Genomic DNA, 22597 nt, shown 5'->3' with positions numbered 1-22597 from the left:
CTTCTAATGTGGATTAAACACATACCAAATGGAAGAATTAAAACTTATAGTTTTCCAATTACAAATGTAGCATCTTACCTACTACACCACACTAACTCTCCAACATGAAAGAAGTAACTAACTTCTTATATTCTTGGGGACCTTTTTCAGGCTTGCATCCCACTCTTTCCAATGCTTCAGAATTATTGATTTGTTGTTGGGGGAGCAGAATGGTGGTGAAAAGATTGAGTAAAATGGAATATCTTGAGGAATTATTAAACAGGAGCTCTCAACTCTATGTTTATTTCGTAAGTTGTAGTCACAGCTGTCATAATATCTTTTTTTTTTTTTTTTTTGCATCCCCAAAGTTAATTGACAAGTTTCAAGCGATCTGAAGACCCTTGGGCATTTGCAACAACTCAGGAATAGTACAACTGAGTCAACTGACTTCTGACTCACTGAGATTCAGCAAGAAATGCTGCAGTAGTTAGCAAATATAACATTAAACGTGAAAGTTAAATATCACCTACTATTGATAAGTCTGCTTTTACCAATCCACTGGATTTCCAGATTCCCTTTCTTCTGGCTAGCATGAATATTTTATACAGTGTCTTCATATTGTATCAACATTTTTTTTTAAAAAAAAATCTTAATAATATTCCCTAACATCCACTGCCAGAAATCAACATTTTCACCTTCTTCTTTTTTAATTGAATAGCTGGTATTTGCTGCAAAAATGAAGTGAGACACTGATGGGGTGAGAATGTAGCTGGACACTAGATTTGGCACTTTCTCATTAGTTTGCTGCTAGGTAGAATTGGTTGATTTATGGGAAATGCCAAGAAAGGCAGCAGTGAGATTGGGTGAATGTTTCTGATGGTTGACTGTATGAAGCACAAAAAATGCTCATTGAGCTTGGACTCTTTAACAGATCTTACAACCTGTACAGTATAACTAATGTCATGATAACTAAACACTAAACTGCATACTGATTAGTCAGAACTAGTTTTTCTATCATTCTATCATATATACATATACATACATCATACACACACACACACACACACACACACACACACACACACACACGGGGAATGGAATGTTGGATTTTTATCAATTGCAAAGGCACTTCTGATATTATCATTCGAATTTTGTGCAACAACTTACAGGTTGTTTCTAACAGCCTACACATCCTTGACTTATTAAGTGTAATATAAACAGAAAGTCCCATTTTCTAAGTATGAATCTTTAGCCTGAACAGCTGCATTTATACAGACACACAATAGGAGAAAAGAATCAGTTGGGTTGAAAAAAAATCTAGAAAAAATACAGACACATATTTACAAAATAGCACAACTTTTGAGATTCATCTGTGGAAAGGTTATGAAGGAGGGAATAGCTGATCTTTAAACTGCTTTGAAAATGAATGGCAAAGGTCCCCTACTGAATTTTTTTTCTGACATATATATTACCTTCCTGAGGTCTCTCCATCTCTTCTTCTCCCTCTGTTTGTGTATATATTGAGATTACATCATTATGGAATATAATACTAGTGTTTTTTTTCTAGCCTATTTTATCTCTGATTGTAGATAAGATAATTTAAACTTCAGCCAAGTCTGCTTTTAATTGAAGCTTCGTAAGAAATTGTGTTTCCCTTTGATACAAAACGTTCAAAGTCACTAAGAAAGGCTTAGACATGATTATCCAAAAAAAGCCAACTTGTAATTCCATTAATAAAGGGGGATTCTATCAATATAGGCAACTCAAATTTACAGTGTCTTCCTTCTGTGGCCACTATTAAAGACTAATGGTGTAATATTTTTTAAATAATAAAATAAGGCCTTTGATCTACTAATATACGAGACTGACTTTTCATAGGCTTTAGATTTATATCTAAATGATGTAAATCTATGTATCTCATGATTTCTCTAGTTCTTTTTATAAAACTACTCAGATGTTGTCCTATTTTATAATATTTTCAATAATCCTGAATGCCTATGTCATATGATATAGCGCTTGGACTTATATACCGCTTCACAGTGCTTTTATAGCCCTCTCTAAGGAGTTTACAGAGTCAGCCTATTGCTCCCAATAATCTGGGTCCTCATTTTACCCACCTCGGAAGGATGGAAGGCTGAGTCGACCTTGAGCCTGGTAAGATTGAAACTGCCAAATTGCAGACAGCCGGCAGTCAGTAGAAGTAGCCTGCAGTACTGCATTCTAACCACTGCACCACCATGGCTCTTAATAACAAGTCTTTTCGTATATTATTGTCAATAATACAGCCTCAAATAAGTGAAGAAGAGTTGTCTGTTGTTTCAAAATTCCAAATCATAACTATTACCATTTCATTATGAAGTTAAGGTTGTACCATCAAAATGTTCTCATTGCTCTGCATTGCATTCATAATCTACATACTAGTACATACTACTAAAACTCTCCTGTTAGTTAGTTTGTTTATTTATTTATTTGTTTGCAACCTTCAGTTGGGTGAAATTGGGAAGTACAGGGTGAGAATTATTGAACTCAAATGAGCCCATGACTAATGTGTGAATGAAATTTGAGAAAGTTGCAGATGCTAAAAGAACACTGCGCCTTTCATGTAGTCTTGGAAGTATGAAGGACCTTGGGGATATATCAGGAGGATGAGGAGTACAGTCTTCCTTGAAGTCAACAGCTTCTTTGTTTCTCTTTCCCTCACCAAGTGTTAAGCAGTTCTGCTGGTTAGCTGAAGAATGATTTCCGATGCTCTCTGCCAATTTCCCACAAGCAACATCAACAGGGAAGCTACTTTGCCCATATATAATTATTCTGTTTCTGTGTTAGGTAAGAAAATATCTCTGAAAGGATGTTCCAATAGGTCATGGGTTATCTAATAATCTTTAAAATTTACCATAGTTAATTTTAAACAAATAAACTGGGAAAGCTGGCAGGAAGTTGGAAGTCATTCCCACAACTCCACTCAATCAGTATGTGACAAAGTCTGATGGGAAATGGAGGTTGGCTGCTTGGAACAGAGGCTAAAATCTGAAAACTCTTAAAACAGTGGGCAGTAAGAAAAGGATGAGTGAGAAATTCAGTTGCTTTCTTGTGAGGTAGGATTGGCTGGGGGTGCCAGCAGTTGAGGGGTGAGTCCTTCTCCTCCAAAAAGGGAAAGAATCCTTGGGGATACATCAAGATGGTAAGTGGGGGTGGAGTGTTTCCCAAGGTCTATAGCTTCCTTTGTTCCCCACCTCTAAGCAAAGTGGCACAGTTCTGTCATACCCCCATCAGAGTCTGAATCTGAGGACGAAGTCGAACAGCTGATAGGGAGTGGGAGAGAGGCTTCCTTGGCTGTGGAGGAAATTGAGGAAGGGCAAAGTCAGGCTTGGCAGACCAGGGAAGAGGTAGAACAAGGGAGAGTTGGGTTCAGAGGAAGACCAAGCTCCACCCCCTCTTCATCCTAAGGCCCACAGGAAAGAATGGAGAAAAGAGCAACATGGGTTGCATGGCTTACGAAGGTGGAAAGGGCCCTGATTCCCTTCACAAGGCACACCTGGGAAAGGAGCTTAAAGGAAAGGCAGTTTGGGAGGGGCGTTTGTCGGAAACAAATATTGAGTTTATCTCATATTGGCTGCTGTTATGCGTGTTCCTGACATCCTCCCAACTGGTTTGATTTACTGCCATGTTACTTCACTTCTTGAACTCCTTATCTTGCCCTGCTGAATTTATTACCCTATTTTGTTTTGCTGAATTCATAGTTTAAAGTTTTCTGTTTATAATGTTTTGGACTGGAATATTTGTAGTCAAAGGCTGTGGCAGGTTCCTGGGAGAGTTTTTCTCCAGACCAGAAGGGACATTGGGGGTAAAGTTGGAGCTAATAAAAAGACCCCTATTTATTACTCTGGCTGTGTTGTCTTTGTGCCGCACCCCGGGTCATCACAGGTTCAGTGGAAGTTGAAGTGGTATGACTTCTAACACTTTCTGGCAGTTTCTCACAATCAATCAATTAATGGGAAGCTTTTTTGCTCAACCATAGTCATTCTGTTTTTCTCTTTAGATAAGAAAACATCTCTGAAAGGATGTCCCAAGAGGTCATGGGTTGAAAGCTCACCGGAAGCGCTGTTTCGTCACAAAAGATGGCGGCGCCAGCGCCGGTGAGCTTTTCCGGTAGAAAGCCATTTCTACCCGAAAAAGCTCACCAGAGCGCTGGCGCCGCCATCTTTTATGACGAAACAGCGCTTCCGGTGACGCCACCGGAAGCGCCTTTTTCATAAAAGATGGCGGCGCCAGTTGACGCCTGACTGGTCCGCGGCGCCCAGCTGATGTCGGAACCGGGCCGCGGCATCGAAAAGGTTGGGGATCCCTGGTCTAGCGAATCTTTAAAATTTACCAGAGTTAATTTTGAACAAATAAGTCTATCATATTTCTTAATTTGTTTGTTTAGAAGAATTATATATTGCCTTCTCTATTTGCAACTCTGAATTCCTTACAAAGTATAGTAAAATATTAATAAAAACACTATTAATACAAAATGAGCATAAAACAAAAAGCCAGTAGTAGAATTAAAATGTCTTGGAAAAATGAATATGGTTTGTGACCCTCCTAAACTATAGCAGAAATAGTTTTCTCCCAAATAATATAACTTCAAAATAGGAGGGTTGTCTTAAGAGTTATATGAAATATAGGAATACACACACAAAAAAAATTATCGTTTTCTGTATAATCTGTTATGGGAATAGGGGCCATTTTAAATTAAGGGTCATCTTCTTTGGGGAAATCATGCTATATAAGTTTAACAAATTGTTCCCTTGAGAAAAAGAACAACAGTATTATAAATAGATCTGAAAGAACTACTTTTTTTCAATATAATGTACAGAACAGACTTAGTGATGCATCATGCAGACAAATATTGCAGAATACTACTTTTTCAAGGCTGCCAAAAGATAATTAAAGGTTAACCATGCAGAACAAATATTTCCCACTATTTTAAAAATATTTTCACGTTATCATCTTATTTATTTTTATTATATCATTCTATAATTAGACTGAAAAATGGAAGCTTTATTTTTTTTCATCGACAATTAGAATCTTACAACATAAGGAAGGGAAGAAAAATGAATAGTGAACATCTTTGGAATAACCTAGGCATATCTTGGATCTTTTTTTAAAAAAAAAGTTCCATCCATTTGACTGCTAAATAACAATGTTTTCCTTTTTTTATTTTCATATGGCACCCTGTCAGCTAATATAATCTAATGCCAGGATTCAAAATGGTCACTGAATTTTAATGTGTACCTGTAATATATCTCTGGTTGGTACACATCCCTTCCAAACATGTACTTTTTGCAAATACTAAATTATAAAATAACAAATGTTACCGTACTCTTTTCTTTTCATGCTAAAATGGAATCTGTTTGGTCAGTTCAAGGTCTTCACTGCAGAGAGATTGAATACTAACAGCAGTTATGTAGAATAGAGATCCCCAATCCCTGGATGGCAGACTGGCACAGGTATGCAGCCAGCCATGAAAGCGAGCAAAGCCCCATCCACATATACACAGGATCCAGTTAGCCTAGCCAAGCATGTGTCCCTCCAGTCCGTGGGAAAAAAATGTTCTCCATGGAACCTGCCTCTGGTACCCAAAAGGTTGGGAGCTGCTGATATAGAGGTAATCCTGTAGCAAAGTTAGTGTTTCCATATTTACTATGCAAAAAAATGGATTTGTATTTTTCTGTGGGTTTGTGTGTGTGTGTGTCCATAGTATCAGGAAGGCCTAGTTAAGATTTGAAGATTTTGAATATATTTTTTTTGAAGATTTGAAGATTTTTCTGGAATATTACCATTTACTACAGAAGAAAGAGAATGCCCTCTTAGAAAGTATTCACTGCATTTCAGGACTAGATCTATTTCACTGAAAAAGTGGACTTTTAGTCTTAAATGTTTGTTTTAAGAAATAGATAGTTTTTAAGTTGCTATGCAGTGGACAAAGTAGTTTCAGACCATCATTTGGAGACAAAGGGGTAGGAATTTAGCAATCATTACTTAAACACTTTAAAAAGACCAGTTAATTTAAACAGATGGAAATAATTTTCAACAGAATTCTCCCAGAAATTTAGAGTAAACTTGGGAACAATATTCATATGACAATAAATGTCTACTTTACTCAGCAAAAAAAAAAAAAAACAGTTTAAAAAAACCATTGTCCTGGGCATAACCCAGTTGCTAGGAAACAAACAGTTCAGCTATTTTTTTCTCGTCTCTGGATGACCTGCTACAACTAGGGTTTTATTTTTTTTACGCACTAAAAAAAATCTCTTTGGTGTCATAATTTCCATGTTTTTGCATATTTTTAAATTCAGAATTACACATTCCTAAGGGAAGCATAGTGGCACAGATAATAGAGAATGGTTACAACTTACTATTCAAATAGCCTTACTAAAGCATTCTAACTGCCTCGCTGCCTAAGACAAAGCAGTGTACAGGGCAAACCTGGAGTCTCGCGCTGCACAGTAAATCACAAGTTTTGGAGATTAGGAGGTCCCATAATTTAATAGAAGTTCCATAGAAGTGATTTACTCATTGTCAACTTTAAATAATACATAATTGATTAAATGGCACTCCTGGTCTGCTTACTAAAGGAAGACTTGCCTACTGAATTACTCACTCTCTATTGTCTTGAAAGAGCTATCTTGTTAGATTCATTGACATTCAGTGTTGCTTTGCTGGAAGCCTTGTATTCTGCAAAAGTGCAGTAGCTTTAGACTATCAGTTTTTTTGTTGGTTTCTTCAATAATTGATTATATATTGTTCAATGATAAATGTGGTGAACTGAAGTATAGCATGTGCCACCAATGTGCAAAAACCAAAGCCTAGATTTTGCTGAGTATCTTTTCCATTCCACAAATGCAATTTATCATGCCAATGTTAAAGAATGGATTAAAACATAAGTTTAACAGTAAAGGCACACTAAAAAGAATATGGCTTACATTGATCTGGCCAATCATCCATCAGATTTCTCCCTGTCTGTGCTTTGCAGTAATGGATTCATCTCAGGAAGCAATTTGAAACAATTCTTCTGTATAACTTAAAAGAAGTTAATTCCTTTCCTATATTTTGTTTGTGTTCCAAATTGGTATTATAAGAGTCATCCCGCAATTACAAATCTAATCTCTTTTTTTGCTTTTCCTTGTGGACCATAATATAGACAAAGGAGAGACTCATTTTCTAGTTAAATCTGGAAGAAGAAAAGCAAACAGAATAAAACAAAGTTAGATTAAAATTACTATTTATTCTTGGAAGTTCACTGGGTGCTCAAAACTGATCCAGGCAAGATAGGAATTTTTTTGGGGGGAGGGGGTGTCATGGGCTATATTTGGACTTTGAATGATATGCCAAGATCCTTCATCCAAAAGAAAATGTGTGAGACCAGGACAAAAGGAAAGGATGTTTTAATTTAATTGTAGTAATTCCTTGGCAGCTTTTCATGGGCTTCAGATTGTTCAGTCCTGTTTAAGAATTTTAGATTTAGATCAAAATGTCATGCAAAGCTGAATAGCATAAACATGCAGGTGCAATCCAGGAAGCTGTTTGTTTAGAAGACTATTAAATACATAATAAGTCTCTAGAAGCAATACAAATTTTATATACAGGTTAATTTTTCACTAGAATTTTCAAAGCCCCAAACCATGGGGATAAAAACTGTTAGATTTTAAGATACCCGGTGGTTGTCATTGCATAATATATATCCATGATGTTTACTTGACCATTAAAAATTGTGTTGATTTACATGTAGCACATTCTCTTAAAACAGCTAGCAAGAGATTCCCTCCTTATGTGGAACTAGATTTTTGATTTAGTGGAAATAAAAGTGTCCATAAAGAGATTTGTTTTGTGAGGGATAGCAAAGACAAAATAGAAAAAGGAAAGAAGCACAGTTCTGACTAAATAAATGAAGTTTGTCACCAGAGTAAATAGTAAATAATGCTAGGTGAAACTCAGAAGACATTAAATCATCTCAGTAATGACCTTGACGAGATCAATGCATCAGGCTCTATGTAGCATGCAAACTCAAGAAGAAAGAATCACACCAGTATCAGAAATATAACCTTAATCTGAGTAAAAATGTTATCTTACAAGCTGTAGAAATAAACTCCCAAACAGGCTTATAATAAGCCAATTAAGATAGAGCAGGGCTGTCAAACTCACAGGCGGATGTGTCATGAATTAGCCACATCCATGTCTGGTTTAGTGAAGGGGGAGAAAGTCATGATAGGTCACATGACAATGGCCATGACAATGTGAGTTTGACATCCCTGAGGTAGAGCCTTTGATGCTTTCTTCTCACTCAGACTTTACTGATTGTTTTCAAACCTATTGAATACCTTTCTCCTGGGGTGACTCCTACAATTTCTCACACAATATGCCAAACATTTTATGTAAGGCATTAAGGCTAGGCCACTAGTTATAGAATATAGACATCATAGGTGACCACTAAATGGATTTAGAGTTTTAGGTATCTTTTACTTCCACCTAATGGTTGCCCAGATTTTTCCCCCCAGCCCAGATCTATACGAAGGGAAGTTCAAGACAAGAGTACTAATGTTCATTCTTAAAAATAATTACAGATTTTTGGAACTTCTGGTGAGGGATGTAGGAAGTTTTTCCTCCCTTTGGAATAAACTGCAATATGATTATTAGAATATTGATTTTGGAAAGTTACAGACTAAGGGTCCAGATTTGATTTGAAATAAAATTTTGAAATCAATTATAAGTTTACTTTTCATGAGAGAATACTGTTGAATTCTTTAAAAATAGTAGAATGGGGCTTTGAAGATTGGACATTGGAAAGAATGAAAACAGAATTAAATAATACTATTAAAGAACATTTGGATTTGGCTTTCTAATATAAAATGAGTAAAATACTTTTTATATAGAATATTTTAAAGTATATCTGTGAACAATGGACTCAGAAGTTAATTTTAAAATTGTCTGCCATTATGAATAGATTTAAGGATGATTAGTGGACAAGATTTGAATATCATATGTCTAATGTAATAATGGTTAAAAGGGATACAAACACACACAAAAAAAACCCCAAACAAACCCAAATAATGACCTAGATAGCTTTCTTATATTGGATTTACAAAAAAGTTTGCTAAAAGTTTTGAAGGATTTTGTGAAAAGCAACAAACAAAAAATGAAATCAAATTCTAGGACAGTATTTCAACAGTTTAAAGATAAAGATTGTTAAAAGTAAAAAAAGAAGGAATATAAAGTTGGTTTACTTGATCAAGGTTAAAATAGATATTCTGTTTTCTCTTAATAGGCTTTTCAAATCAAAATCAAATAAACCTTTACCGTCAGAGTACAACATATGTACAATGAGATTGGCTGAGCCCTCCAACACAACTCACAATGAAGAAAGAAAGTCCCTAACCCACTGAATCATCAAGACTGAATGATAAGGCTTTAAAGATTGCTTATGGATAAAAATGAGTCATGATAAGATTTTTTTTGTATTTTAAGAGGACAATGTAAGTTATTAAAATTATTAATGCTTGCTGTTATGAAGGGGGAAGTCATTTCTTTATATATTATTTTTTTCTTATTTTTACTACATGTAAAAATACTATATGTAAAAATATGTACTACATTTTTACTATATTTTCTGTTTTTATTTTTTTCTTCTCTGCTTTCTATTTTTTATCCTTTTTTTTTCTTGGCTTGTATTAGTTATCTTTTGTAATTATGTTTCATAAAATTATTATAAAAATAATTACAGATTTTTGAAGAAGGGTATAATATATTTAACATCACTGGACTATGTTGGAATAAAAATAGTGGGTTCATCCTGACTTGTGAACAGAATCTCTGAGCTTGATTACAAGTCTGACTGCTCATTTATTATTATTTTAATGAAAGACAGTCTACTTAAGACAAACAGTATAAGAGAAACCTTGAAAACCTGACACCACCATGAACCACCCCACTTGTTAAAAAGGTGCTGAGGTTTCACAGACTGTTTTCTTCATCTCATTTATAGATTGGTCCATTGAAAGTTTTCCAGTTCTAATCAGTGGTAGGCTGCTGGCTCTTAATTAGATTTATAATACAACATTCAATTATCTTGGGGGGGGGGGCTTGAAAATTCAATCAGTGAAATAAAACTTGCATACTGGTAGAGAGACTGTAGCAATAACACAACACTGTTCTTGTTTGTTCCATCAGGTTTCTCATCTGGAGTATCTAATATCAACAAAATGTGAACATAAAGGAAACTTTACGTCAAAATTTGGGGGTAGCATGGATAGATTTATTTTATTTTATTTATTTGTCAAGCAAGTATTAGATAATAGGTATAAGCATGGTTATGAATACATGAAATGGATACGAATAAAAAAGAAACAATAGGACAGGGACAATAAGCACATTGGTGCACTTATGCACGCCCCCTACAGACCTCTTAGGAAAGGGGTGAGGTCAATAGTAGACAGTCTAAGATTAAAGTTTTTGGGGTTTGGGGAAGAAACCACAGTCAGGTAGAGTATTCCAGACATTGACCACTCTGTTGCTAAAGTCCTATTTCCTGCAATCAAGTTTGGTGCAGTTTACCTTGGGTTTGTATCTATTGTGTGCTGTTGTATTGTTGTGGTTGAAGTTGAAGTATTCATTGACAGGTAGGACATTGCAGTAGATAATTTTATGTATTATACTTAGATCGAACCAAAGGTGGCATAGTTCTAGGTTGTCTTGGTCTTAAATTTCAAGTCTGGTGGCATAAGGTATTCTGCTACGAGTAGAGGAGTGGAGAACTCTTCTCATGAAATATTTCTGGACTTTCTCGACTGTATTAATATCCATTATGTAATGCAGATTCCAGACTGATGAGCTGTATTCAAGCAAATGTTTTGTATGCTCTAGTTAGTAGTGTGATATTACCGGAGAAAAAGCTACACAGGATTAGGTTAACAACTCTTAATTCCTTTTTTGGCTACATCGTTACAATGGATTCTAGCACTTAGATCAGGGGTGTCAAACTCAAATTCATCGGGGGCCGCATCAGCAGTTTGGTCCCCATCAAAGGGCCGGTTGTATCTGTAGGTCTATGTGTCCACTCTTTATTATCATAAATTAATGTCACTGCATTCAATTATTACTGTTTTTGTAATAATGTAAGTAATAACTAGCTCTGAAAGCAGAAACATAGTCAGAATAATGACAAGTAGATATTCAAATGTACAATTATTATAGTGCCCAGCCATGTGCCCCCTTTTATAGTGCCCAGCCATGTGCCCCCTTTTAAAGTGCCCAGCCATGTGCCCCTTTTAAAGTGCCCAGCCATGTGCCCCTTTATAGTGCCCAGCCATGTGCCCCCTTTTAAAGTGCCCAGCCATGTGCCCCTTTAAAGTGCCCAGCCATGTGCCCCTTTTAAAGTGCCCAGCCATGTGCCCCCTTTTAAAGTGCCCAGCCATGTGCCCCCTTTTAAAGTGCCCAGCCATGTGCCCCCTTTAAAGTGCCCAGCCATGTGCCCTTTTAAAGTGCCCAGCCATGTGCCCCTTTTAAAGTGCCCAGCCATGTGCCCCTTTTAAAGTGCCCAGCCATCTGCCCCCTTTTATAGTGCCCAGCCATCTGCCCCTTTTATAGTGCCCAGCCATCTGCCCCTCCATTTACTTTACTTACCTTTTACTTCTTTCTTTCTTTTACTTCTTTCTTCTTGCTCCTCTCCGCGTCCGCGCGCTCCTCTGATCCCTGGAGATGTCGGGCGGACGTCACGTGATGACGCCACGTCCGACACCCAGGGAGCAGTGCGGGGCAGGAAGAAGTCGGGCCAGGTCCCGGAAGGTAAGTAAATTTTTTTTTTTTAACTTGAGCCATTTTAAAATGAATTTACTCCGTGCAGGCACGGAGTAAATTCATAAAAAAAAGGGGGAGGCTGCAAGGCTGGCGGCAGCACCGCGGGCCATCAGACGAGGTCTGGCGGGCGGATTTGGCTCAAGGGCCTTGTGTTTGACACCCCTGACTTAGATCATTAGAGATGAGTACTCCAAGGTCCTTGACATAGTTGGGGTCATCAACAAGGTCTTGATTATTCAGCTTGTATTTTATTTTCTGATTTATTTATTTTTTTGCTGTTATGTAAGACAGAGCATTTTGAGATTTGAAGTTGCCATTTGTTTGACCATTCTGATACATAGTTGAGGTCATTTTGAAGGCTAGCAGTATTGTCAGCATTGTTGAATAGCTTTACATCAGTGATCCCCAACCTTTCTTATGCCGCGGCCCGGTATCCCCAACCTTTTTATGGCGCCCAGTACGGCATTAGCTGGCGCCGCCATCTTTTTGATGAAAAAGTGCTTCCGGTGACCTCACCGGAAGCACTTTTCATCAAAAAGATGGCGGCGTAGCGCTCGTGAGCTTTTCTGGGCAGAAATGGCTTTCTACCGGAAAAGCTCACCGAAGCGCTGGCGTAACTTTTTTGATGAAAAGTGCTTCCGGTGAGCTTTCTACCGGAAAAGCTCACCGGAAGCATTTTTTCATCAAAAAAAGATGGCGGCGCCCAGCAAACCAGCGGCCCAGTAGGACTTGTCCACGGACCGGTACCGGTCTGCGGAACGGTGGTTGGGGACCCCTGCTTTACATCATCAGCGAAGAAAATGCAGTTGCTCTTAATATGATCACAGAGGTCACTTATGTAAAGTATAAAGAGAGTTGGTCCTAGAACGCTGCCTTGGGTGATAGATAGATGATAGATAGATAGATAGATAGATAGATAGATAGATAGATAGATAGATAGATAGATAGATAGATAGATAGATAGATAGACAATACTAAATATTTTATTGAGAAATCCTGTTCAACTGAGATTGTTCTCACATGAAAGATAGACTGTCAGTCAGTATCTATGTTTGTATGGTTCATGATATATGATCCATATGCCCATGATTCAATTAGGCTATCTGTTTATGTGTGTGTGTGTGTGTGCATTCATTGAATATGTATCATTATTCAATTTGTGTGTGTGTGTGTGTAAACAATAAATATGGGTAGATTTATATTTGTTTCTTATGAATGAATGAAGAAGAATGAATGGACTTATGACAAGGCAATATCATGTCATGGGGTCAAAATGGGAGCTAAAAGGAGTAAAGTAAATGTTATTCTAGCATTCAGCCTGAACAGGTTATTAAGCTCTATATAAACCAGATGAGAATATGAATGCTGGCTTTCTGCTGAACTCTCCATATGTGCTTTATTCAACTTTTTAGTTGAGGTGAACAAAAAGATTTGAATGGAGTCTCTCTTTGTGTTTACTTGAGCATAAATAAAACTGTACACACCAATCCTTTCATCTGCAGTCATACAGAGAGTTATTTTCTCAGTATGAAGGGAGAGTGGGTAGAAACCTTCTTCATAGCTTCTTTTCAGTATAAAAATAACTGGGATTGAGAAACAGAAGTTCAATTTTCCTTATGTGAAGTGGATGAGACAGTGTAGGGTAGACACCAAAAATGAAAATTAGTTCATTTTCAGTTTACTGTGTTTCTCTAGGTTGTCACTGAGAATTATTGTGAGTTATCAAATAATTAGATATTCTGGAAATCATACTCTATGAATACAATCCTCCTTTTATGATCAGGGCCTTGATGAGGTGAAAGGGCTTCTGTTGATAAATAAAATTTGGGGCTTTGTCAACAGACATGTATGTGCCATAAGGGTCTCCCAAGGCAAACAGGCCATGATAGATACCCCAGACTAACATCGATCACATCTGCCAACCCACATTGGATCACTGTATCAGATTATGGTCTATTCCTTCCTTCCACATGCCAGTACAACCTCAAAAATGGCCTTCATTCCCCAGAGGCCCTAGGGCAAATACCCACAACAGTGGAAAAACCTGCCCGAAGGCAGATGGAACTAAGAATCCCAGAGTTAAATCAGACTTACTTTGGACATAGGAATGGTCAACATTTGAACAATGAAAACAGCTCAACTAGAAGAATTGCTGGTTGAACTAAACAATATGCATTGGGATATCATTGGATTATGTGATGATGAAAAGGCAAAAAATTAGTTAAACTTCAGTTGGACTGGGCATTTATTCTAAACTAGAGGTACCAAAGATGGATGATGTGGCAGAATTGGTTTTCTCATCCAACCAGAAGCTGAAAGACCCTGTAGTAAAATCAGACAGAGTAGCCCAATGTATCATTCCATTGAACAAACAATACAAGTTTCAAATCATTCAAGCTTATGTGAAACAATAAACTACAGTGATGGTGAGGTAGAAGAGTTTTATGATGATGTCGTCCACCTTCAAGACAAAGAAAAATGCTGATACAAAATACTAATGGGGACTTTATTACAAGAATAGGAAGAACAATACCTGGGAAAAAAGTGATTGGTTCATGTGGGAGTGGTGAACAAGATAATAGTGGCAACAGACTAGTACATTTTGCTGAAGGACAGAAACTTTATATCATGAACTCATTTTAGAAGAAAAAAGCTAACAGAAATAGAACATGGAAAAGTCCATCAGGTTACAGAAGTGAAATTGACTACATCATGTCAAGTAATTAAATCATATCCAGCAATTTTAATGTCATCAATTGTTTTAACATTGGAAATGATCATAGAATAGTACGAGCTAAAGTGAAGATATACTGTAGAGAAGATGTCATGAAAAACAAAAATAAAGATTGACAAGCTGTTAGAGGAAAACAGCAATTTTAAGATTAATCTATCAATTCACTTTGCTCTGTTGCAAGATTTGGAAGAGATGAACATTACAGACCAAAGTGAACAAATAGTCAAAAATATCCTTGAATCTACTACATCTATAATACCACCAGAAAAACACTTGGTGCAGTCAACATTCTCTGGTGAAACTGTTGATTTAATGAAAACATGATGGACAATGAAGAATACCGGCAATTTGACTAATAAACTGGAGTTCATTGAATTTCGCAGGACCATACGAAAATGTATCTATGCTGTGGTTCTCCGGCAGCAGGTGTGGATGGCTGGGGTCTCTGACAGCAAGGACTCAGACAAGGGGCTTGTGTGTGATGCAGGGATGGGGCCAGGGCTATCGGAGAGTGGGATACTGCGTGCAGAGCTTGGGGAGTCTAGCAGCAGTGAAGCAGAGGTCAGCCTGTGCTCAGTGCGCATGTGCATAAGGCTGCTTGAAGGAAAGAGCAGCTGAAGCAGCATGGGCAACTCGGGAGAAAGGCTGGAAAGTGATGGGCCCTCCCATAAGGGATAAAAGCCAGCCTTCGGGGTTGGCTTCTTTGCAGGGGCAAAGAAGTTCTTTATGCTCAGAGTCCTCATTGAAACCCTGCTTATTCTGGTTTGTTTTTTGAAACTTCTGGCTTTGGATATTTATCTGCAATTAGTTTCTTGTTCTTGGCAGACTTTCACAACCTTGAAAGGGCTTACTCTTATCTGGGACAATTAGTTTTGAATGACCCTTGGCTGTGATTGCACAGAATGTACAGTGTTGCATTGAAAAGGTTTGCCTTTATACATACTTTGTGTTTGTTTGATTTGAACAAGGCTTGGGTCAGAACAATCCAGAAAGAAACATGTCAGTTTAATGTGAAGATTGAAAAAGATAATTGAATAAGACAAAGAGATTAATAGAGCAAAAAAGAAGCTTATAAATACAAGAAGGTTTTTGAACTAAAGTATGAAGATAACTCTGTGTGTAGAACAAGACAGGAAATGTTAGAAATAATTGGAAAATTCTATTCAGAGCTACACAAAAATCAAGACCACTCAAAAGTAACAACATCCATGAAAGAGGAAATGCCAGATGGAGGAAGTATCAAGTGCTATAAAATCAATGAAAATTGAAAAGCTTCAGGAAATTACTATTATGATTGAAATACTGAAGCTGGTGATCACAGTTTACACAACATAGCAAAACTATACTCGAGATGCCTCAGAGAAGAAAAAATATCTGATGCATGCAAAAATGCTGAAATGATTCTTGTATACAAGAAAGTAGCCCAAGATGATTTAAAGAACTATTGCCCAATAAGCCTTCTTACAATCATCCACAAGGTTTTCACCAAGATAACAGGAAAAAGAATATTAAGAACATTAAAAGATGCACAGCCAAAGAAGCAGACAGGATTCATATCCAGGTTATTCATCAAGTCATTGAAAGGCATAATGAGTTCACCATGCCTCTGTGCATGGTGTTCATTGACTACAAAAAGGCTTTTGACTCAATATTCCAGCAAGCAATAATTAAGGCATTGCTTAACCAAGGCATAGCACTGCTTACATAAAGTTACTGCAATCAGTACATGAAAAAACAATGTCAACAATTTACTTTAATGATCTTAAAGTAGAAATGACCCTACAATGAGGTGTATGACAAGGCAATACAATATCATCTATTCTTTTCTCACCCTGCCTTGAAAAAGTGTTTCACAAACTAGACTGGGCAGAAAGTGGCATAAAAGGAACGTTGGCTTACCTGAATGTTCATTTTCTATGTGGAGTGAGTCCAGATAGGATGGGGTTAACTCTGTTTGAACCAGTTGGACTGAGTCTGCTCAAATTCAAGCTCCGCCCCTTTGTTGAAGCCACTCCCCAGTTTTCAATGAAGCATCAAGGCAGACGAGATGTGATTCCACTAGTGTATATAAACAGACAAACATTAATGCAACTCCCTAGCCCACCCCAGACCAGACGAACCAGGGTGGGGCTGGACTCACTCCACATAGACAGAAAATGAACATTCAGGTAAGCCAATGTTCCTTTTCCTGTCTATGGTTACATGAGTCCAGATAGGATGGGACATACCCAAGCCTGCTAATTCCAGGGAGGGCAATAGTCTGGTCCTACTTACATCAGTGTTCATGTACACTTTACAGGACTCTTCTGCCGAAAGCGGCATCCGCCGCAGTGAAGGCATCAATGCATTAATGGTACGTATAAGGAGATGGAGAAGACCAGGTGGCCGCTCTGCAAATCTCCTCAATGGGGGCTTGGATAGCCCAGGCCGCCATTGTCGCTGCACTCCTGGTGGAATGTGCTGCCCCCCCTCTTGGAATCGGAAGAGCTGAAGTGTGATAAGCCTTAGCAATGCAGGCCCTAATCCATCTGCCCACCATCGTCGGCAACACCTTCAACCCCAAGGAAGTGGTTTGAAATGATACGAACAGGGCCTCCATTCTGCGGAATGGAAGGGTCCTCCGGATGTAAGTCTTCAAAGCCCTGCGTACATCCAGAGTGTGCCATGATCGCTCGAGAGAGTGGGAAGGAGTAGGACAAAAATTGGGAAGGACAAGTTCCTGTGCTCTATGAAATATGGACTTGATTTTAGGTATAAAGGAGAGATCCAATCACAACACCACTCTGCATGGAAAACACACAAGCCCTCCTTGACAGAAAGAGCAAGAGCGGCTAACTCCGATATCCTCCTAGCCAAGGTAATGACTATGAGGAATGCCACCTTGAGAGAGAGGAAATACAAGGTTATGGATTTAAGTGGTTCAAAAGGTGGAGACATTAAGGCTTTTAGAACTTTGGGAAGGTCCCAAGTGGAAAATCTGTGAACCACTGGTGGCCTTATGTTGGAAGCCCCTTTTAAAATTTTATGAATGGTCTGATTGAGAGATAGGGAACCTTTATGATGCAAAAACAAAACTGAGGAAATGGCTGCTACCTGTCTATGCAAGGTATCAGCAGAGAGTCCCTTGTCAAGACCCTCCTGCAAAAAGTCCAAAATATTGGCCACAGAAGCCAAAATGGGGGAAATCTTGGGTTTCAAACACCACTGGCAGAAAACTTTCCAAGTGGCTTGGTAAATTCTATTAGTGGAAGGCCTCCTGGCTGCTAGGATGGTCTGGATGGCCTTCTCAGAAATCTTTTGCTTCCTCAACGTGCTCCACTCAACCACCATGTGGTCAGTTGGAACCACTGAGGGTCTGGGTGTGAGACTTCTCCATGGAGAAGAGAGACTTTGAGAGGAGGGGTTCTCCAAGGTGTGGAGCATGAGAGGTTCACCAGGTCCGCAAACCAAGGACATCTGGGCCAGTATGGAACTAGGAACAATACCTCCTCCTCCTCCTCCAAGATCTTCCAAATCACCGCTGGTAACAACGGAAGAAGAGCGAAAGCATACAGCAGACCCCGAGGCCAATGGCACCTCAGGACATTGGTCCCTTCTGCTCTCTGGAGTGTGAACCTGGTGAAGAATCTGGGAAGTTGGGCATTGGTCGGAGAGGCGAACAGGTCCACAACTGGAAGTCTGAATATCTGAATCAGCTCCTGAAACAGAAGACGGGGAATACTCCACTCTGAAGGGTCAATTTTTGCTCTACTTAGCCAATCAGCTTGTGTATTATCCCCCCGGAGATGTGTTCCTTTCTAATAGAAAGCAGATTCTTTTCTGCCCAAAGTCCCAGACACTCAGCCTCTAACATAAGAGCTTGGGATCTGGTACCTCCCTATCTATTAATGTGAGCCTTGGTGGTGGTATTGTCCATCAAGACAAGGACATGGGAGTGAAATATGTGTGACCTAAATTGTTTTAAGAGCAAATCTGTCTGCTCTTAATTCTAGCCAATTAATACTCTTCCCTTTTTCTATTCGAGACCACAGGCCCTGCACCAAATTTGAGTCTAGATGGGCTTCCCAGCTGGAGAGACTGGCATCCGTGGTGATGACTATACAGGAAGGTTCTTTAAATGGTTGTCCAGCATGTAAGACCGGAGAAGACCACCACAATAATGACCTCTTGATTGATGTAGGAACAGAAACCCTGATAGCCGAATGACTCCTGCCAGCCTTTTGATGAGGTAAAAGGAACCAATGAAGTTTCTGGAGTGAAGCCTGGACCAAGACACAATGGAGATGGTAGACATCATTTTCCCTAATAGTTTGGATAGAAAAGCTAGGGTGGAAGAACGAGCCTTCACAATCTTCCCAATCATAGAATGCAGACTGTCTATCCTCTCGTGAGAGAAAAACTTTGCAAGAAAGTGTATTTATATTAGCCCTCAAATGCAATAAAGTTGTGGAAGGAGAAAAATGGCTTTTCTTCTTATTTATGGAAAATTCATTGTCTTGCAACATGTTAATGGCGGTCTGTAGATCACTTAGGGCATGGTTCTTAGAAGTAGACTGGATTAAAATGTTGTCTAAGTAACATTGAACCCTAATGCGGATACTTCTCAAACAGGCTGCCAGGGCTGCCAAGATTTTTGTAAAAACCCTGGGCACAGAAGACAAGCCAAAGGGCATGGCCCTGTATTGGAAATGTTTGCCTTGGTAAGAGAAATGTAAGTATTGCCTATGTGACTGACAAATTCTGATATGAAGATAAGCTTCCGTTAGATCTATAGAGGTGAGGAAGTCACCCTCCTGACGCCAGCCAAGATAGTCTGTAGTGAATGCATCCTGAAACGTTTGTACAAAACAAATTTATTGAGCCTTTTAAGATCTAAGATGACTTGGCAACCCCCCAGAAGATTTAGGTACTGCAAACAGATGGAAATAGAATCCCTTGCCGTGTTGGTTAATGGGGACCTTTTGCATGGCCCTGATATCTAACAGGTATTGAATTGCTTGTTCCACCAACCATCTATGAGAGGGTATTCTGGAGACTGAACAAGGTACAAAAAATCTGGGAGGAGGGGATCAAAATTCGAGGGATAGACCCTGTCTAACAGTTTGTAACACCCAAGCGTCGGATGTGGTAGTTTCCCATTGGGCAGCAAAATGGGATAATCTGCTCCCAATGGGAGGCCTACTGCTATTTTTATCGGGAGTGTCTGAAGAAGTGACTTCCTCTCCCACGAAAGGGCCACTTGCCTGAATACTGCGGTCTGTCATGGGCTGCTCTGTCCTGAGGGCGTTCTTGCCGGTAGTAGGGTTGGCTCTGGGACCCCTGAGCCCCTGAAATGCTCTCTCCTCTGTAGGAGGAGCTATGGTTAGAAGGATAAGCCCTAAAAGTGGAGCGTCGATTTAGAGAAGGAAGATACTTCTTCTTGTCCTGGTTTCAACCAGGTGTGGCTCCAGGACCTCGACAAACAGTTTGTCCCCTTTTATGGGAGAAGAAGCCACCTTCCACTTGCGCTGACCGTCTGCCTGCCAACTCTTCAGCCAAAACATTCTACGGGCAGCTATGGATGTGGCGATGGCCTTGGAGGCAAACCTGCCACTATTCAAAGTAGTGTCTGCAGTGAATTCTGCGGCTGCGACCAACTTATGAATATCCTGATGGATTTGCACGTTAGATGCAAGGACACGTTCCTGCAATTGGTGAAGCCACGACGACCTTGTGAAAAAGGAGGTGGCCGCAGCTGCTTTAACTGCCCAAGCAGCTGCCAGGTGAGTGCGCTGGATGGAATGCTCGATCTTCTTATCCTCATCTTTTAGTGCCTCTTCAGGATCTGCTGGATTGGATGAGGCAGATATCATAGCCGCAACTGGTGCATCAACTGTAGGTACCTGTAGGGAGCTGGTTAGCTTGGGCCCCATGGTGAAGAAACACCTCTCGTTGGCTGACAGCGAAGAGGAAGTACCGGGGTTTTCATCTGTTTTTGTATAACATTGAGGAATAATCTAGGGACAGGCACCATTTCTGATCTTACAGCTGGTTCATCAAAAAGTTGATCAGGTGGCACCATGCCATCACCCTCTGTTTCACCAACATCAGCTCCAGGCCCCAGCTTTGCAGTTTTCTTGGCTTTGAATAATAAAGCCCTAAACTTCTGTGCATCAAAAATACCAGTAAAGGAAGGTCTTTGAGGGGCCATATCCTCATCCTCTGAGAAATCAGATTATTTTTTCTCATCTTCAAGGTCTCTGCCCGAAATGCTGGGTAGCGAAGGCACTGGGGAACCTCTGTCTCTGAAGGAGTAGGTTTCTCTGGCCTGAAAGGACCTGTCTGGTTTTGATTGATCTGAGGCTTCAGAGATATTTTCCTTTAGATGCTTTAAGAACCTCTACCTCTCCCCTTCTGATAGCCTTGGCAATAATGGCTTCCAAATGAGCTGGAACATCCTCTTCTTCTTCCTCAGAATTGTAAGGTTCTGGAACAGGTCTGGCCCTTTTAGGGGGAGGAGGAAGCAGCTCCTTCACAATTGAAGGCTCCCTATCATACCTCTCAAGGTCTCCCAAAGTAGTTGGATCCCCAACTGCAGAAGAATTATCAGGGGACCAAATACCAGAGCGAGGTGGCCCAGTAGAGGTAGAAGGCCCTACTTCCAGTTGTAAATCTCCTGTCCTTCCCCCAGCCACATAGTGGCATTTCTCCAACCTTTTTCCAGAAGCCTTTGGTTCTTTCTGGACCTCTGGTTCAGCTCTGGCTTCAGGGGCCTTCCTCTTCTGTCTGCTCCTGGATTTTCCTTTGGAAGTGGAAGGGTTGGGCTCCCTTTCTTATTCTTTATCAGTCATCTCACCTGGAGAATAAATTAATTCACAAGAAAGAAGGAGGGAAAGGAGTGAGGAGTATTAATAAATGCAATCACAAAGGAATAATGCAATAAAAAGCCTTATGCAAAAAAAAATTAATCAGCTTACCTGGTTAGCTGGCTTAGCAAGCCTGTAAAAGGCAACTGCTGGGCTGCCAGTCTCCCACCAGGTTTTGGACCTGCAAACAGGTCAGAATGGCACCCACACGATTCCTCAGTGCTGGAGATGTTCGACCAACCGTTTTAACTCAGCACTGGCAATGTGGCCAATAGAGCCCTTCAACTGGAGGTAATTCCTGCCAGCTGGGATTGGACTGATGTCTGATCAAGTGGCTACTTTGCTTCCTCCAAGGTTTGCAAATCTCTCTGCCAGGTCCTAAAGCCTCTGCTGCAGGCTGCTGCACTGTGCATTTTGCAGCCAAGGTGATCCAAACAGCAAGGCAGAAAAGTGAAAGAGAAACCTCAAGTGGTTTCTGCTGCTGCCATGCGACTGGGCCAATCAGCTGGCTGCCCTTATCAGGACAATTGCCTGGAGCCCTTCCACGTGGTCCTGGCTCCCCGCACTGAGCCTGGAGCCCTTCGCGTGATCTGCAAGTCCTGGAAGCTAAAATTAGCTCGCTCACCAGTCTTCAGCAGATTCCAAGCCTCAAAGGTCCGTTTAAAACTTTTTTTTTCCTTTTTACAATCAGGCTCCAATTACAGCTACATTAGAGCCTTGTAAAACAGGTGGAGTCCTGGCTAAGACTGAGTTGTAAACTCGGGAGTGGCTTCAGCAAATGGGTGGAGCTTGAATTTGAGCAGACTCAGTCCAGCTGGTTTAAGCAGAGTTAACCCCATCCTATCTGGACTCACATAACCATACAGTAGACAGGAAAAAAATCAATGGCACCTATTTAAATCACTTTATATTTGCAGATAATCTTTTTCTCTTTTCACAGGACCCAGAAGAGTTACAAAGACAAATACAAGAGTTGTACAAAGCAGGACAACCATTTGGCTTAAAAATAAATCTAAAAAAGAGCCAGATTATGTTTAATAAATTCACCAAAGTAAGAAAAAAATTATATCTGGAGAAGATGTAGATGTAGTAGACCACTACATATACCTTGGACAACAAATTTTAGTGGAAGATTATACAATAAAGGAAATTGAATGTTAAATATGTTGGCAAGCATTTGGCAAGCTAAGCATAATTTTGAAGA

At 39.6% G+C, this 22597-nt stretch overlaps 1 long non-coding RNA gene across 1 annotated transcript in view; it reads right to left on the bottom strand.

Annotated features, from left to right (window-relative positions):
• LOC148131396 (uncharacterized) overlaps positions 1-22157 on the bottom strand; it is a 39200-nt gene extending 17043 nt beyond the window's left edge. The window contains exons 1-3 of the long non-coding RNA XR_015748774.1: positions 21505-22157; positions 21242-21383; positions 18034-18246 (exon numbers count right to left, since the gene is read on the bottom strand). This is a non-coding gene — a long non-coding RNA (uncharacterized LOC148131396). The remainder of the gene's footprint in view (positions 1-18033; positions 18247-21241; positions 21384-21504) is intronic.
• Between the last annotated feature and the right edge of the window lie 440 nt (positions 22158-22597).

This window comes from Notechis scutatus, chromosome 3 (assembly GCF_049901735.1).
Source record: "Notechis scutatus isolate UNSWTSFEM ecotype Mainland chromosome 3, rNotScu1.2, whole genome shotgun sequence".
NCBI classification, from domain to species: domain Eukaryota; kingdom Metazoa; phylum Chordata; class Lepidosauria; order Squamata; family Elapidae; genus Notechis; species Notechis scutatus.
This window is presented reverse-complemented; position numbering and strand designations above follow the sequence as displayed.